The 19253-nt window shown below is 47.6% G+C and overlaps 1 protein-coding gene across 1 annotated transcript in view; it reads left to right on the top strand.

Annotated features, from left to right (window-relative positions):
- Positions 1-19253, top strand: part of NR4A3 (nuclear receptor subfamily 4 group A member 3) — a 1945388-nt gene that overhangs the window by 1816957 nt on the left and 109178 nt on the right. The gene's annotated exons all lie outside the window — the stretch shown is intronic.

Here is a 19253-nt window from a genome sequence, read left to right on the forward strand (position 1 = left end):
CTCCTTTGTGACTCTGAGCCAGCTCCAGTTCACAAATCTTCTATGTGCCTGCTCTGGTACTTCTGCGGCTGCTGCCTGCTTCTGTGGGGGCTCTCTGAGTTGCTGAGCGCACCCTCTGTCTCCTGCTCCAAGGGGTGACATCCTGGTCCTTCCTGGTCCCCAGCAGCACCCAAAAACCTCTACCGTGATCCTTGCAGCTAGCAAGGCTTGTTTACAGTATTTCTGCATGGGAACACTTCTGCAACCTTCAGCATGCTGTGGGACATCTTCCATCCAAAGGAGAAGTTCCTAGCTCTCTTTGTTGTTGCAGAATCCTAAGCTTCTTCCATCCAGAGGCAGCTTCTTTGCACCTTCATCCGGGGTTTCCTGTGCTCCTGCCCCCCCCCGGACACTATTGCGACTCTTGGACTTGGTCCCCTTGCCTTGCAGGTCCTCAGGTCCAGGAATCCGTCTTCAGTACCATGCTGGTGTTTGTGGTTCTTGCAGAATCCCCCTATCACAACTATTGTGTCCTTTTGGGGTAGTAGGTGTACTTTACTCCTACTTTTCAGGGTCTTGGGGTGGGGTATCTTGGACACCCTGACTGTTTTCTTACAGTCCCAGTGACCCTCTACAAGCTCCCATAGGTCTGGGGTCCATTCGTGATTCGCATTCCACTTTTGGAATATATGGTTTGTGTTGGCCCTAGACCTATGACCAATTCTACACTGTTTGCATTACTTTTCTTACTCTTACTTACCTGTTTTGGGTTTGTATACATATAACTTGTGTATATTACTTACCTTCTTACTGAGGGTGCTCACTGAGATACTTGTGGCATATTGTCATAAAAATAAAGTACCTTTATTTTTAGTAACTCTGAGTATTGTGTTTTCTTATGATATTGCGCTATATGATATAAGTGGTATAGTAGGGGCTTTGAATGTCTCCTAGTTCAGCTAATAAGGGATAAATGGAACTGGCACAAGGTGTAAGTACCACAAGGTACCCACTATCAGCCAGGCCAGCCTCCTACATTGGTAGTGAAGTGGTGGGATAGGTACTTGCAACTGCTTTACCACTTTGTCATGTTGTACTTTTCATAAGAGAATCATATACCAAATAGTTCAGTATATGTACACTTAACCAAAAAAGTTTACTTTTCTATCCTAAAACTTTTAACAAAGTTCTGAAAAGTTTTTGAAAACTTCTAAACGTTTCTTCCAAAGTTAGAAAAAGTTTTTCTGTGCTTTCTAAAGTTCTAAAACTTTTTTATTTCTTGCTATCCTTAAACCTATACTATCATGTCTGTTGTAGAGTCCACTCTCAAAACTGTTAATGCAACATAAGAGAGCCTAAACTATAAGAGTTTCAGGGGTCTCTGCCTGGATAGAGGTTTGAGTATAGGAAAGAACCCTAAAAAAGAGTTTCTCTTTAACATGCTTGTTGTAGATGACCAGAACTAGTCTGGACCATCACATGAGAGGTTAGAAAGGGGAGAAGCTTCCCAGTCTGATTCAGAAGAGTCCCCTGGAGAAGCTGGGGAGGGTTCTGACAAGGGCCTGCCCCCTAGCAGGGCACCTAGTGGTGCTGGTAGTGATAGAGGTTCCCATAACAGTAGGGCATCCTTTATCCCTAGAGGCCAGGTTACCAGGGTCCAGACAGTTAGGGACAGGTCCCCCTCTGAAACTTCCCATATTTCATCTGTGTCAAAGCATTCCCAACCCACCCACCCAGAGGATAACTTGTTAGAAAGGGAACTCAAAAAGTTGAGGTTTGAAGAGACCAGACTGAAGCTTAAACAGCAGCAGCTGACCTTAGATAGGGAATCCCTAGACATAGAGAAGGAAAGACAGGGGTTGGGGTTAGTTCCCCATGGTGGCAGCAGCAGTATTTCTGATAGCAATCCTGTTAGAGAGCAAGATTCCAGGAATCTTCACAAGATAGTCCCCCCTTACAGGGAGGGGGATGACATTAATAAGTGTTTTGCTGCACTAGAGAGGGCCTGTATGGTACAGTTGGTCCCTAAAAGGCAGTGGGCTGCTATTTTGTGTAGGAAAGTACTATCTTGCCTGGCATGTTACCCCCATATTTCACTGTATATATGTTGTTTTAGTCTATGTGTCACTGGGACCCTGCCAGGCTGGGCCCCAGTGCTCATAAGTATGTGCCCTGTATGTGTTCCCTGTGTGATGCCTAACTGTCTCACTGAGGCTCTGCTAACCAGAACCTCAGTGGTTATGCTCTCTCTGCTTTCCAAGTTTGTCACTAACAGGCTAGTGACTAAATTTACCAATTCACATTGGCATACTGGTACACCCATATAATTCCCTAGTATATGGTACTGAGGTACCCAGGGTATTGGGGTTCCAGGAGGTCCCTATGGGCTGCAGCATTTCTTTTGCCACCCATAAGGAGCTCTGACAATTCTTACACAGGCCTGCCAGTGCAGCCTGAGTGAAATAACGTCCACGTTATTTGACAGCCATTTACCACTGCACTTAAGTAACTCATAAGTCACCTATATGTCTAACCTTCACCTGGTGAAGGTTGGGTGCAAAGTTACTTAGTGTGTGGGCACCCTGGCACTAGTCAAGGTGCTCCCACATCGTTCAGGGCAAATTCCCCGGACTTTGTGAGTGCGGGGACACCATTACACGTGTGCACTCTACATAGGTCACTACCTATGTACAGCGTCACAATGGTAACTCCAAACATGGCCATGTAACATGTCTAAGATCATGGAATTGTCACCCCAGTGCCATTCTGGCATTGGGGGGACAATTCCATGATCCCCCGGGACTCTAGCACAGAACCCGGGTACTGCCAAACGGCCTTTCTGGGGTCTCCACTGCAGCTGCTGCCAACCACTCAGACAGGCTTCTGCCCTCCTGGGGTCCAGGCAGGCCTGGCCCAGGAAGGCAGAACAAAGGACTTCCTCAGAGAGAGGGTGTTACACCCTCTCCCTTTGGAAAAAGGTGTCAGGGCTGGGGAGGAGTAGCCTCCCCCAGCCTCTGGAAATGCTTTGATGGGCACAGATGGTGCCCATCTCTGCATAAGCCAGTCTACACCGGTTCAGGGATCCTCCAGCCCTGCTCTGGCGCGAAACTGGACAAAGGAAAGGGCAGTGACCACTCCCCTGACCTGCACCTCCCAGGGGAGGTGCCTAGAGCTCCTCCAGCGTGCCCCACACCTCTGCCATCTTGGATTCAGAGGTGTGCTGGCACACTGGACTGCTCTGAGTGGCCAGGGCCAGCAGGTGACGTCAGAGACTCCTTCTGATAGGCTCTTACGTTTCTTACTATCCTATCCTCCTTGCTAGGTAGCCAAACCTCCTTTTCTGGCTCTTTAGGGTCTCTGCTTTGGGGAATTCTTCAGATACCGAATGCAAGAGCTCACCAGAGTTCCTCTGCATTTCCCTCTTCACCTTCTGCCAAAGGATCGACCGCTGACTGCTCAGGACGCCTGCAAAACCGCAACAAAGTAGCAAGACGACTACTAGCAACCTTGTATCGCTTCATCCTGCCGGCTTTCCCGACTGTTTCCAGGTGGTGCATGCTCTGGGGGTAGCCTGCCTCCTTTCTGCACCAGGAGCTCTGAAGAAATCTCTCGTGGGTCGACGGAATCTTCCACCTGCAACCGCAGGCAACAAAAGACTGGATCACTGGTCCTCTGGGTCCCCTCTGAGCTTGACGAGCGTGGTCCCTGGAACTCAGCAACTCTGTCCAAGTGACTCCCACAGTCCAGTGACTCTTCAGTCCAAGTTTGGTGGAGGTAAGTCCTTGCCTCTCCACGCTAGACTGCATTGCTGGGTACCACGTGATTTGCAGCTGCTCCAGCTCCTGTGCACTCTTCCAGGATTTCCTTCGTGCACAGCCAAGCCTGGGTCCCCGACACTCCTTCCTGCAGTGCACAACCTTCTGAGTTGTCCTCCAGCATTGTGGGACTCCCTTTTGTGACTTCAGGTGGACTCCGGTTCACTTTTCTTCTAAGTGCCTGTTCCGGTACTTCTGCGGGTGCTGCCTGCTCCTGTGAGGTCTCCCTATGTTGCTGGGCACCCCCTCTGTCTCCTCATCCAAGTGGCGACATCCTGGTCCCTCCTGGGCCACAGCAGCATCCAAAAACCCTAACTGCGACCCTTGCAGCTAGCAAGGCTTGTTTGTGGTCTTTCTGCGTGGGAACACCTCTGCAAGCTTCTTCACGACGTGCGACATCTATCCTCCAAAGGGGAAGTTCCTAGTCCTCTTAGGTCTTGCAAAACACCAAGCTTCTTCCAACAGGTGGCAGCTTCCTTGCACCCTCAGCTGGTATTTCCTGGGCTCCTGCCCACTCTCGACACTGTCGCGGCTATTGGACTTGGTCCCCTTGTCTTACAGTTACTCAGGTCCGGAAATCCACTGTTGTTGCATTGCAGGTGTTGGTTTCCCTTGCAGAATCCCCCTATCACGACTTCTGTGCTCTCTGGGGGTTGTAGGTGCACTTTACACCTACCTTTCAGGGTCTTGGGGTGGGCTATTTTTCTCACCCTCACTGTTTTCTTACAGTCCCAGTGATCCTCTACAAGCTCACATAGGTTTGGGGTCCGTTCGTCGTTCACATTCCACTTTTGGAGTATATGGTTTGTGTTTCCCCTGTACCTATGTGCTCCTATTGCAATCTATTGTAACTTTACACTGCTTGCATTACTTCCTTTTGCTATTACTGCATAATTTTGGTATTGTGTAGATATATCTTGTGTATATTTCTCATCCTCATACTGAGGGTACTCACTGAGATACTTTTGGCATATTGTCATAAAAATAAAGTACCTTTATTTTTAGTATATCTGTGTATTGTGTTTTCTTATGATATTGTGCATATGACACCAGTGGTATAGTAGGAGCTTTACATGTCTCCTAGTTCAGCCTAAGCTGCTTTGCCATAGCTACCTTCTATCAGTCTAAGCTGCTAGAAACACCTCTTCTACACTAATAAGGGATAACTGGACCTGGCACAAGGTGTAAGTACCTCTGGTACCCACTACAAGCCAGGCCAGCCTCCTACACCCTCACAGAAGCAGGCAGCACCCACAGAAGTACCTGAACAGGCACTTAGAAGAAAAGTGAATCAGAGTCAACCCGAAGTCACAAAAGGGAGTCCCACGACGCCGGAGGACAACTCAGAAGGTTGTGCACTGCAGGTTAGAGTGTCGGGGACCCAGGCTTGGCTGTGCACAAAGGAAACCTGGAAGAGTGCACAGGAGCCGGAGCATCTGCAAATCACGCAGTACCCAGCAATGCAGTCTAGCTTGGGGAGGCAAGGACTTACCTCCACCAAACTTGGACTGAAGAGTCACTGGACTGTGGGAGTCACTTGGACAGAGTTGCTGAGTTCCAGGGACCATGCTCGTCGTGCTGAGAGGGGACCCAGAGGACCGGTGATACAGTCTTTTTGTGCCTGCGGTTGCAGGGGGAAGATTCTGTCGACCCACTGGAGATTTCTTCAGAGGTCCTGGTGCAGAAAGGAGGCAGGCTACCCCCAGAGCATGCACCACCTGTAAACAGTCGAGAAAGCCAGCAGGATGAAGCAATACAAGGTTGCTAGTAGTCGTCTTGCTACTTTGTTGCGGTTTTGCAGGCGTCCTGAGCAGTCAGCGGTCGATCCTTTGGTAGAAGGTGAAGAGGGAGGTGCAGAGGAACTCTGATGAGCTCTTGCATTCGTTATCTGGTGAGATCCCCAAAGCAGACACCCTAAATAGCCAGAAAAGGAGGTTTGGCTACCTAGGAAGGAGGATTGGCTACCAAGAGAGGTAAGAGCCTATCAGAAGGAGCCTCTGATGTCACCTGCTGGCACTGGCCACTCAGAGCAGTCCAGTGTGCCACAGACACCTTTGTTTCCAAGATGGCAGAGGTCTGGGACACACTGGAGGAGCTATGGGCACCTCCCCTGGGAGGTGCAGGTCAGAGGAGTGGTCACTCCCCTTTCCTTTGTCCAGTTTCGCGCCAGAGCAGGGCTGGGGGAACCCTGAACCGGTGTAGACTGTCTTATGCAGAGATGGGCACCGTATGTGCCCATCAAAGCATTTCCAGAGGCTGGGGGAGGCTACTTCTCCCCCGCCTTCACACCTATTTCCAAAGGGAGAGGGTGTTACACCCTCTCTCAGAGGAAATCCTTTGTTCTGCCTTCCTGGGCCAGGGCTGCCCGGACCCCAGGAGGGCAGAAACCTGTCTGAGGGGTTGGCAGCAGCTGCAGTGGAGACCCCGGAAAGGCAGTTTGGCAGTACCCAGGTTCTGTGCTAGAGACCCGGGGGATCATGGAATTCTCCCCCCAATGCCAGAATGGCATTGGGGTGACAATTCCATGAATTTAAACATGTTACATGGCCATGTTCGGAGTTACCATTGTGACGCTGTACATAGGTAGTCACCTATGTACAGTGCACACGTGTAATGGTGTCCCCGCACTCACAAAGTCGGGGGAATTTGCCCTGAACGATGTGGGGGCACCTTGGCTAGTGCCAGGGTGCCCACACACTAAGTAACTTTGCACCCAACCTTCACCAGGTGAAGGTTAGACATATAGGTGACTTATAAGTTACTTAAGTGCAGTGGTAAATGGCTCTGAAATAACGTGGACTTTATTTCACTCAGGCTGCGCTGGCAGGCCTGTGTAAGAATTGTCAGAGCTCCCTATGGGTGGCATAAGAAATGCTGCAGCCCACAGGGATCTCCTGGAACCCCAATACCCTGGGTACCTCAGTACTATATACCAGGGAATTATATGGGTGTACCAGTATGCCAATGTGAATTGGTAAATTTAGTCACTAGCCTGTTAGTGACAAATTTTGAAAGCAGAGAGAGCATAACCACTGAGGTTCTGGTTAGCAGAGCCTCAGTGAGACAGTTAGGCATCACACAGGGAACACATACAGGGCACATACTTATGAGCACTGGGGCCCTCCCTGGCAGGGTCCCAGTGACACATAGACTAAAACAACATATATACAGTGAAATATGGGGGTAACATGCCAGGCAAGATGGTACTTTCCTACACAACCCCCCTCCAAACGAAGGACAATAAGACTAGCCATGACCTGATGAGTCTTCATTGTCCAAGTGGAAATATCTGGAGAGTCCATCTGCATTTGAGTGGGTACTCCCAGGTCTATGTTCCACTGTATTGTCCATTCCCTGTAGGGATATGGACCACCTCAACAATTTAGGGTTTTCACCTTTCATTTGTTTTAGCCAAAGTAGAGGTTTGTGGTCTGTCTGAACAATGAAGTGAGTGCCAAACAGGTATTGCCTTAACTTCTTCAGTGCCCAGACCACAGCAAAGGCATCCCTCTCTATGGCAGACCAACGCCTTTCTCTAGGGGTCAACCTTCTGCTGATAAAAGCAACTGGTTGATCCTGGCCCTCTGAATTCAGTTGTGATAAGACTGCCCCTACCCCTAATTCAGATGCATCAGTTTGAACAATGAATTTCTTGAAGTAACATGGGCTTTTTAGGACAGATGCAGAGCACATGGCCTGTTTGAGCTCCTCAAAAGCTTTCTGACAGCTAGCTGGCCACAATACCTTTTTAGGCATCTTTTTGCTTGTGAGATCATTAAGAGGGGCTGCTATGGAGCTATAGTTTTTAATGAATCTCCTGTAATACCCAGTGAGGCCTAAGAAGGCTCTTACTTGGGTCTGTGTTGTAGGGGGAACCCAATCCACGATTGTCTGGATTTTACACTGCAGTGGTGCAATCTGTTCTCCACCTACCAGGTGTCCCAGATAAACCACCTTTCCCTGCCCTATCTGGCCTTGATAGTGAGGCCTGCCTTTTGCAGGGCCTCCAAAACTTTCCAAAGGTGGACCAGGTGCTCATCCCAGGTGGAGCTAAAGACAGCTATATCATCTAGATATGCTGCACTAAAAGCCTCCAACCCTTGCAGGACTGTGTTCACCAACCTCTGAAAAGTGGCAGGTGCATTTTTCAAACCAAAGGGCATCACTGTAAATTGGTAGTGCCCTCCTATAGTTGAAAATGCAGTTTTAGGTTTAGCATCCTCAGACAATTTGATCTGCCAATACCCTGCAGTCAAATCAAATGTGCTTAGATACTTGGCAGATGCCAGTGTATCTATGAGCTCATCTGCCCTGGGTATAGGGTGAGCATCAGTTTTTGTTACCTGATTGAGACCTCTGTAGTCTACACAAAACCTCATCTCCCTTTTTCCATCTTTTGAGTGAGGCTTTGGTACAAGCACCACAGGACTCGCCCATGGGCTTTCAGAAGGTTCAACCACTCCTAGATCAAGCATTTTCTCAACCTCTTGTTTTATGCAGTCCCTGACATGGTCAGGCTGCCTATGGATTTTACTTTTGACTGGCAAGCTGTCTCCAGTGTCAATTGTGTGTTCACACCAAGATGTGGTGCCTGGCACAGTTGAAAAGAGTTCAGAAAATTGTCCAAGGAGATTTATGCAGTTGTCTTTCTGTTCTGCAGTAAGGCAGTCTGCCAAAACTACTCCCTCCACTAAAGCATCCTCTTCAGTGGAGGAGAAGAGATCAAGGAGAGGGTCTCTCTCTTCTTCCTGTCCTTCATCTGTTGCCATGAGCAGGGTGAGATCAGCCCTGTCATAGTAGGGTTTTAGGCGGTTGACATGAATCACCGTAAGGGGACTCCTGGCAGTGCCCAGGTCTACCAGGTAAGTAACCTCACCCTTCTTCTCAACAATTAGATGGGGTCCACTCCATTTGTCCTGGAGTGCTCTTGGGGCCACAGGCTCTAATACCCACACCTTCTGTCCTGGTTGGTACTGGATCAGAACAGCCTTCTGGTCATGCCATTGCTTCTGGAGCTCTTGGCTGGTCTGAAGGTTTTTACTGGCCTTTTTCATGTATTCGGCCATTCTGGATCTTAGGCCAAGTACATAGTCCACTATGTCCTGTTAGGGAGCTTTTAAGGGTTGTTCCCAACCTTCCTTCGCAAGTGTTAGTGGACCTCTTACAGGGTGTCCAAAGAGGAGTTCAAAGGGGCTGAAGCCCACTCCTTTCTGGGGTACCTCCCGGTAAGCAAAAAGGAGGCAAGGTAACAGGACATCCCATCTCCTCCTGAGTTTTTCAGGGAGTCCCATTATCATACCTTTGAAAGTTTTATTAAACCTCTTTACCAGTCCATTAGTCTGTGGATAATAAGGAGTGGTGAAATTGTATGTTACACTACATTCCTTCCACATGGCCTTCAAGTATGCAGACATAAGGTTGCTACCCCGGTCTGATACCACCTCTTTTGGGAAACCCACCCTGGAAAAGATTCCCAGGAGGGCATTTGCCACTGCAGAAGCTGTAGTGGTCCTTAGATGAATTGCTTCAAGATATCTTGTGGCATAGTCCACAACCACCAAGATAAACCTATTGCCTGAAACAGTAGGAGGGTCAAGGGGGCCAACTATGTCAACCCCTACCCTTTCAAAGGGAGTGGAATAAGGGGAGCCTTTGGTGTGCCACCAGTCTTGCCACTGGCTTGGCAGGTCACACAAGACTTGCAAAAATCTTTAGTGTCCTCTGACATCCTAGGCCAGTGAAACAGGTGGACACGCCTTTCCCATGTTTTGATCTGGCCCAAATGCCCAGCCAAAGGAATGTCATGTGTCAGAGTTAGGAGGAACTCTCTGTACTGCAGGGGAATGACCAATCTCCTGGCTGCTCAAGGTTTTGGGTCCCTTGCCTCTGTGTATAAGAGGTTGTCCTCCCAGTAAACTCTATGTGAGTCACTGACATCCCCATTTTGCTGCTTGACAGCTTGCTGTCTGAGACCCTCTAATGTGGAACAGGTTTGCTGTGCCACACTCAGCTCTTCCCTGGCAGGCCCCCCTCCACCCACAAGCTCAGCAGTGTCTGCTGCCAGCTCATCTGGTGAAGGTTCTGCACAGGGAGGAAATTCTTCTTCCTCAGAAGGAAAATCATCTGTAGAGGGAGGGATAGTGGGTAGGGATTTACCCTTGCTACTCCTAGCTTTAGGGAGCACTTGGTCCATTGTTCCAGGATCCAAGTTACCCTGTCCTTTTTGCTTTTTGGCCTGAGCCCTTGTCAAAGCAAAAATATGCCCAGGAATGCCCAGCTTTGCTGCATGAGCCTCCAACTCCACTTCTGCCCAAGCTGATGTCTCTAAATAATTACCTAGTAGACCGTCTACAGGTAAATCTGAGGCAACCACAACTTTCTTTGGACCAGTAACCCCCCCCACAGTTGAGATTCACAACAGCCATGGGGTGGCCAAGAGTGTTGGTATGAGCGTCTGCCACTTGGTACTGGTGACCAAATAGGTGTTGTTCAGGGTCTACCAGTTTCTCTATTACCATTGTAACACTGGCACCCGTGTCCCTGTAGGCCTGAACCTCAACACCATTTATTAGGGGAAGTTGCTTGTACTTATCCATATTAAGGGGACAAGCAACCAAGGTGGCCAAATCAATGGTACCTTCAGAGACTAACACAGCCTCTGTGGTCTCCCTAACAAGACCAACCCCAACTAAATTACCAAAAGTGAGCTCAGCTACTCCCTTTAGATTGGCTATTAGTAGGTTTGCTCCCACCACCACTGCTATTACTAGGGGCACTAGAATTTGCAGTAGGGGTTGTGGTAGTGGGAGGTTTGGTGTTTTTCTTTGGACAACTGGCATCAGTTGTCCAATGGCCTTCGACTTTACACAAATAACACCAAGGCTTTTTAACTTGATTTGAAGAGGATTTGGACCCACCACCCCCACCAGAGGATTTTTGTGGGACTGATGAAGACTAATTTTGACTTTTGTCCCCACCCTTGTCAGAAGACTTACCATCCTTCTTCTTGCCATCCTTGTCACCCCCGTATGAACTTTTCTGTTCACTCTTGTTCTGACCCATTTGTCTGCCTTCTTTCCCAATTCTTGGGGAGAGGTCAGATGTGAGTCCACTAGATATTGGTGTAACAAGTCAGACACACAGTTATTTAGAATATGCTCTCTCAGAATAAGATTATACAGGCTTTTATAGTCAGAAACTTTACTGCCATGTAACCACCCCTCCAAGGCCTTCACTGAACAGTCAACAAAGTCTATCCAGTCTTGTGAGGACTCTTTTCTGGTGTTTCTGAACGTAATCCTGTATTGTTCAGTGGTTAAGCCAAATCCATCCTGGAGTGCATCCTTCAAAACTGTAGAATTGTTAGCTTCACTTTCTCTAACAGTAAGGAGCCTATCCCTACCCTTTCCGATGAAAGATGGGCACAAAATAGCAGCCCACTGCCTTTGAGGGACCCCTTGTACCATGCAGGCCCTCTCAAGTGCAGCAAACTACTTGTTGATGTCATCCCCCTCCTTGTAAGGGGGGACTATCTTGTGCAGATTCCTGGAATCATGCTCTCTAACAGGATTACTATCAGGAATACTGCTGCTGCCACCATGGGGTCCTAACCCCAACCTCTGTCTCTCCTTCTCAATGTCTAGGGATTCCCTATCTCAGGCCAGCTGTTGCTGTTTAAGCTTCAGTCTGGTCTCTTCAACCCTCAACTTTTTGAGTTCCCTTTCTAACAAGTTATCCTCAGGGTGGGCGGGTTGGGAATGCTTGGACACAGAAGACAAGTTTGAAACAACAGAGGGAGATCTGTCCCTATTTGTCTGGACCCTGGTAACTTGGCCTCTAGGAATAAAGACTTCCCTACTGTGATGGGAACCTCCATTACTATCAACATTACTGGGTGTCCTGCTAGGGGGCAGACCCTGTTCAGAAACCTCCCCACCTCCCTCAAGGGGTTCACCTGAGTCAGAATGGGAACCTTCTATTAACCTTTCATCTGATGTGCCTGCTTGGGACTCATCATTTACAATAAGCATGTTAAATAGAAACTCTTTTGTCGGGTTCTTTCCTATCACTAAACCTCTATGTAAGCAGAGACTCCTTAGGCTCTTGTAATTCAAATTGTCATAAGTAGTATTGACCATTTTAAGAGTTGAATCTTCCACAGACATGATAGCAGGAGGTTTAGAGATAGTGAGAAGGAAGAAAAAGTTTCAGAACTTTTTAAAGAACAGAGAAAAAACCTTTTTCTAACTTTTAGAAAACTTTTAGAAGTTTAGGGAAACTTTTCAGAACTTTGTAAAAAGTTTAAGAGAAGAAAAGCAAAACTGTTTGGTTAGGTGTACATACACTGAACTGTTTTGTATATTATTCTCTTATGAAAAGTACACAATGACAAAGTGGTAAGTAGTTACAAGTACTTATCCCACCGCTGCACAACCAATGTAGGAGGCTGGCCTGGCTTGTAGCGGGTACCAGAGGTACTTACACCTTGTGCCAGGTCCAGTTATCCCTTATTAGTGTAGAAGAGGGGTTTCTAGCAGCTTAGGCTGATAGAAGGTAGCTATGGCAAAGAAGCTTAGGCTGAACTAGGAGACATGCAAAGCTCCTACTTTACCACTGGTGTCAAATGCACAATATTATAAGAAAACACAATACAAAGAAGTACTAAAAATAAAGGTAATTTATTTTTATGACAATATGCCAAAAGTATCTCAGTGAGTACCCTCAGTATGAGGATAAGATATATACACAAGATATAGGTACACAAACCAAAATTATGCAGGTAATAGCAAGAAAAGTAATGCAAGCAGTTTAAAATTACAGTAGATTGCAATAGGAGCACATAGGTATGGGGGCAACACAAACCATATACTCCAAAAGTGGAATGCGAACCACAAATGGACCCCAAACCTATGTGAGCTTGTAGAGGGTCGCTGGGACTGTAAGAAAACAGTGAGGGTTAGAAAAATAGCCCACCCCAAGACCCTGAAAGGTAGATGTAAAGTGCACCGACTACCCCCAGAGAGCACAGAAATCGTGATAGGGGGATTCTGCAGGAAGAACAAACACCAGCAATGCAACAACAGTGGATTTCCAGACCTGAGTACCTGTAAGACAAGGGGACCAAGTCCAATAGTCGCGACAGTGTCGAGAGTGGGCAGGAGCCCAGGAAATGCCAGCTGAGGGTGCAAGGAAGCTGCCACCTGTTGGAAGAAGCTTGGAGTTCTGCAAGTAAGAAGAGGACTAGGAACTACTCCTTTGGAGGATGGATGTCCCACGTCGCGACGAAGCTTGCAGAGGTGTTCCCACACAGAAAGACCGCAAACAACCCTTGCTAGCTGCAAGGGTCGCAGAAGAGGTTTTTGGGTGCTGCTGTGGCCCAGGAGGGACCAGGATGTTGCCACTTGGAGGAGAAGACAGAGGGGGTGCCCAGCAACCTAGGGAGCCCTCACAGAAGCAGGCAGCACCCGTAGAAGTACCTGAACTGGCACTTAGAAGAAAAGTGAACCAGAGTCCACCCGAAGTCACAAAAGGGAGTCCCACGATGCCGGAGGACAACTCAGAAGGTTGTTCACTCCAGGTTAGAGTGTCGGGGACCCAGGCTTGGCTGTGCACGAAGGAAATCCTGGAAGAGTGCACAGGAGCCGGAGCAGCTGCAAATCACGCGGTACCCAGCAATGCAGTCTAGCGTGGGGAGGCAAGGACTTACCTCCACCCAACTTGGGCTGAAGAGTCACTGGACTGTGGGAGTCACCTGGACAGAGTTGCTGAGTTCCAGGGACCGCGCTTGTCATGCTGAGAGGGGACCCATAGGACCGGTGATGCAGTCTTTTGGTGCCTGCGGTTGCAGGGGGAAGATTCCGTCGACCCACGGGAGATTTCTTCAGAGCTTCTGGTGCAGAAAGGAGGCCGGCTACCTCCAGAGCATGCACCACCAGGAAACCGTCGAGAAAGCCGGCAGGATGAAGCGATACAAGGTTGCTAGTAGTCGTCTTGCTACTTTGTTGCGGTTTTGCAGGCGTCCTGAGCAGTCAGCGGTCGATCCTTTGGTAGAAGGTGAAGAGGGAGATGCAGAAGAACTCTGATGAGCTCTTGCATTCGTTATCTGGTGAGATCCCCAAAGCAGAGACCCTAAATAGCCAGAAAAGGAGGTTTGGCTACCTAGGAAGGAGGATTGGCTACCAAGAGAAGTAAGAGCCTATCAGAAGGAGCCTCTGACGTCACCTGCTGGCACTGACCTCTCAGAGCAGTCCAGTGTGCCACAGACACCTCTGTTTCCAAGATGGCAGAGGTCTGGGACACACTGGAGGAGCTCTGGGCACCTCCCCTGGGAGGTGCAGGTCAGGGGAGTGGTCACTCCCCTTTCCTTTGTCCAGTTTTGCGCCAGAGCAGGGCTGGGGGATCTCTGAACCGGTGTAGACTGGGTTATGCAGAGATGGGCACCATCTATGCCCATCAAAGCATTTCCAGAGGCTGGGGGAAGCTACTCCTCCCCAGCCTTCACACCTATTTCCAAAGGGAGAGGGTGTTACACCCTCTCTCAGAGGAATTCCTTTGTTCTGCCATCCTGGGCCAGGGCTGCCTGGACCCCAGGAGGGCAGAAATCTGTTTGAGGGGTTGGCTGCAGCTGCAGTGGAGCCCCCGGAAAGGCAGTTTGGCAGTACCCGGGTTCTGTGCTAGAGACCCGGAGGATCATGGAATTGTCTCCCCAATGCCAGAATGGCATTGGGGTAACATCCATGATCTTAGACATGTTACATGGCCATGTTTGAAGTTACCATTGTGACACTGTACATAGGTAGTGACCTATGTACAGTGCACACGTGTAATGGTGTCCCCGCACTCACAAAATCCGGGGAATTTGCCCTGAACAATGTGGGGGCACCTTGGCTAGTGCCAGGGTGCCCACACACTAAGTAACTTTGCACCCAACCTTCACCAGGTGAAGGTTAGACATATAGGTGACTTATAAGTTACTTAAGTGCAGTGCTAAATGGCTGTGAAATAACGTGGATGTTATTTCACTCAGGCTGCTCTGGCAGGCCTGTGTAAGAATTGTCAGAGCTCCCTATGGGTGGCAAAAGAAATGCTGCAGCCCATAGGGATCTCCTGGAACCCCAATACCCTGTGTACCTCAGTACCATATACTAGGGAATTATATGGGTGTACCAGTATGCCAATGTGAATTGGTAAATGTAGTCACTAGCCTGTTAGTGAGAATTTTGAAAGCAGAGAGAGCATAACCACTGAGGTTCTGGTTAGCAGAGCCTCAGTGAGACAGTTAGGCATCACACAGGGAACACATACAGGGTACATACATATGAGCACTAGGGCCCTGCCGGCAGGGTCACAGTGACACATAGACTAAAACAACATATATACAGTGAAATATGGGGGTAACATGCCAGGCAAGATGGTACTTTCCTACAGATTCAGATTGGGCAGCAAGTACTGTCATATTTGATACAGAGTTATGGTAATTCAGTTTCAGTGACCACAAGGAAAGTGTGATCCCCAAGTTCCCATTCCCTCTCTATATGCCCTATATCCTCACCTCAACTCACCCTTTGTTTCCCCTTTCTCGAACTCCCTGCCCTTTTTCATTCACTGTTTGTTGCGTATACTGTATTTTCAAAAACATTCTCTTTTTTTCATTCTTACAAAGTCACACAGTTGTTTGCGATGGTCGCTAATACCACTAATTTCTTAGTTTACCATCCAATACCTATTGTCATCATCTGACTCCTCATATTGGTTAACAATCCTTGCACAAAAGCAGTTCCCATAGCTTGCTAAGCCAGTTCTGTTGGACAGGCTATACCTGAGTACCCCTGAAACACATCCTAGAGTCGGCCTAAAGAATCTGCTGGTGAGCCATCCTCAATCTGCTTGCAATTTAAGATCTTAGTCCAATCCGTTTTCACAGCGCATGTATCCTTAATCTCGTTCAAGAATATATTGTTTGCCATATTCCATGGCCCTTTATGTTGTGCTTTATGTTATTGTTATGTTATGTTTTGTGTATTTGTAAAGTCCACTATCACCCGCAAAGGTATTCTGGCTCTGAGCGAGTGTTTGTGCCTTGCCCTGCCTATGGTAGGTTGGTTAATTGAAAAGACAAATCTTCGGTCTCTTGCAGAATTGCAGAAAAGATGAACCTATATGGTTGAGAGGAAGGCAGTTCCATTCTTTAAGAGTGATGTAGGAGAACACATGTTCTCCTGATCTGCTTCTGTGTATGCATGGGAGGTGTGCAAGTAGGAGACCTGTGGAGCGGAGGTGTCCAGGTGGTTGGTGGAAGGAGTTGCCATGGTTCAGATAGGTGGGGCTTAAGTTGTGTAGTGCCTTGAATGTGTACAAGGTGTTTGAAATGAGCATGTGGTGTATCAGGACCCAGTGGAGCTCCCTGAGGTGAGGTGTGATGAGTGTTCTTTATGGGAGGTTTAGGATGAGTCTGAAACAGAGGTAATGATTTGCAGTAACAAAAGCTCCCCATGGGAAGCATCCTGGTGGACCTCAGAACTCTGAACTACTCCTACCCCCACTGACCACACTAGGAACCTAGGCATCATTCTGGACAACACAGATCTACTATGTCTCCTCCTCCTGCATCCTCTGTATGCTTCATAAGATATTCAAAGGGCTACCCCAAAGCGCCAGACCCACTATCACCCAGGCCCTCATCTCCAGCTGACTGGACTACAGCAACACTCTCTACGTAGGGATCACAGCTTACCTCCTCTGATGGCTACAGACTATACTGCTGCTGCAGTCAAACTTGTCCTGGATCTCCCTAGACAAACCTATATCACCCCCTACCACAGGCAACTACCTCCACTGGCTCCCTGTACAGAAAAAATGCCAGTTCAAGCTCCTGACCCTTGCATACAAGGCCTTATACAACCCCGGACCTGTCTACTTGAACCACCACCTGAACTTCTATCAGCCCACCAGACACCTCCGGTCCCTTTCTGTAACCCTCACCCCCCCCATAACCAACATAGCAGATGTGGAGGTCACTACTTCTCCTACCTAGCAGCATAGACACCAAACAAGCTAGCTTTTCATCTACTGACCTTCCCAACTCTTCTAGAGTTTTGAAGTCCCTGAAGACCTGACCATTGTGCTAATCAGCTGGACCCTGCCAGCACCTGGTTACCCGCACAGGTGACAAGTAGCACAAAACAATTCCATTGATTGATTGATTGATTGACTGCAGAGTGCTGAATGGTTTATAGTCTTCTAAGTGCTTCTTGATCATGGCGTAGAGGATGTTCCCATAGTCCAACTTGCAGGTAACTAGGGATGAGTGACAGTTTTACTAGTGTTGCTCAGTAGCCATTTGAAGACCTCCCTTAGCATCCTCATGATGTTAAAACAAGATGCAGTGATTGTGTTGGCTCGTGTGGTCATGTCCAGTTTGCTATTGATGATTATTCCAAGGGTCCTGGTTAGAGTTTAGAAATGGGGTCTGATTTTGGCAGGCCATCCGTTGGAATCACATGGTGAAGTGTTCTTGCTGAAGATCACTACTTTCTGTCAGCTCTTTTGAGCTTGAGACCTTTGGACTTTATCCAGTTTGCGAATTATTATCATGCAGACAGTGAACTTGTTTCTTGTGTTGGGGATCTTGCCCGAGAGGGAGAGTATGAGTTGAAGCAGTAGAGGATGTTGATGTAGTGTGCATGGATGACATTGGCCAGGTAATCATGAATGTGTTGATGATGGCGGAGCAGAGCAATGGATTTTGAGGCACTCTGCAAGTGAGTTTGTAGGTTTTAAAGGAGTAAGGAACCAGGCTGAGAGTTTGTTTTCTATCTGTTAATAAGGAGCAGATCCAGCAGAGAGCATGCCCTTGAATGCCAGTCTTGTGCAGCGGCCTAATAAAGATGGGGTGTGAGATCATGTCAAATCCTGTAAAGAAGTCCAGGGGAATGAGGGGTACCATGTCTCCTCTGTCAAAGATCATGTGGATGTTATCTATGGTGGAGATAAGTGTCATCATTTCCAGGGTCTTGTTGCAACCTTGCTGAATTCCACCTACTGATCTCTCACCTAACTTGGTACCACCTATCTCAGCAATGGAGTCACACATACTCAATTCAGTCTGCATACTTTGAAAACACCTGCAATTCTTCATGGACCTAGTTTGGGTTATCCTTAAGGGTAGGGAACTTTTTCATAGTACTCATCAAGTCAGAAGAAGACCAGGGGATGTGAACAATAACTGTAGCCCACGGAGCAGTCTGTTAATGGAAGAAGGGTATCAGGAGCAGATGGGAAGGGGCTTCAACCTCCTCTGCATCGCTAGACTGAGGGGAGGAAAAATGTTTCCTAGTCACTCGGCCTACTGCACATCTTAAAATGTCTTTAATGATAATGCAGCTGCGCACTCAGCGATCTCTGCCTTCTTCTCCATCCCCATGCATGAAGAGAGTCAGTTGCTCTGCACCGAGCTGACACTCATGGTTTGGACCAGTCCACAGTAGAGGAATCAGTGTCTTTTCTAGGTACTCACAAACCCTCTACCAGGCACGTCACTGCTAGTCAGTCTCATTGCAGTTGTCACTTGCGTGTTACCTCCCTGTCTTCCATCAGTCAGCGGGTTCCCAGAAATACTCTGTTTTCAGGTGCATCAATGTCTGCAACACCAGCTCTTTGGCTAGCATTGGGAATATGTCCAGCAAAGTTTCCTCCCCTTAGGTCTTCACTCTCTTTTTCTTTGGGTTCATTGGTCAAAGGGAATTGATAGGAAGTAGGTGGAGGATTAGGAGCATAACCAATAATGCCGTCCTATGGTGACATTTGATATTACAAGTTCTCCTGGGTATTTCTTATACCACACATTAGGATTCATGCTTACATTCATTGCCTCTTTATGCCATTGCAAAAAAATTGGCCACTGTTACGCATCTGTTTTTGTTTTTGGTGTCTTCTTTTGTAAATTCCTTCATCTCTCTTTATCAAAGGTACTGTGTTCAGGAATAATACTCCCCCAGAAGCTCACCTTCCAACAGCTCTGTCTCTGACAATAATTTGAACAGAGGAGCAGAGGGGCTTGACTGGGGGGGTAGTAAATTAGGGTGGATACACCAGGGAAGGTGACCTGTAAGTGAAAAACAACCAACCACAACACTATGTACCAAGATGCAATTTGCAAGGGATCAATCATCATACCAGCAGGAAACAGGAAATCAATTGGTAGGAACTTAAACTACTGCACAACTGTGCTTGGAGGAATAACATTACATTATTATATATATATATATATATATATATATATATATATATATATATATATATATATATATATATATATATATATATATATATATATATATATATATATATGTTTGTGTTGTTTTTTTTTACCTACTGACAGTGGCCAGTAGGTATTTAGTTAGGACCTAATGCTAGGATGCATTGAAAAAGCATTTTTTGAATTGGCTATATCTTTGGTGC

The sequence above is a fragment of the Pleurodeles waltl genome, chromosome 2_2 (assembly GCF_031143425.1).
Source record: "Pleurodeles waltl isolate 20211129_DDA chromosome 2_2, aPleWal1.hap1.20221129, whole genome shotgun sequence".
NCBI lineage: Eukaryota > Metazoa > Chordata > Amphibia > Caudata > Salamandridae > Pleurodeles > Pleurodeles waltl.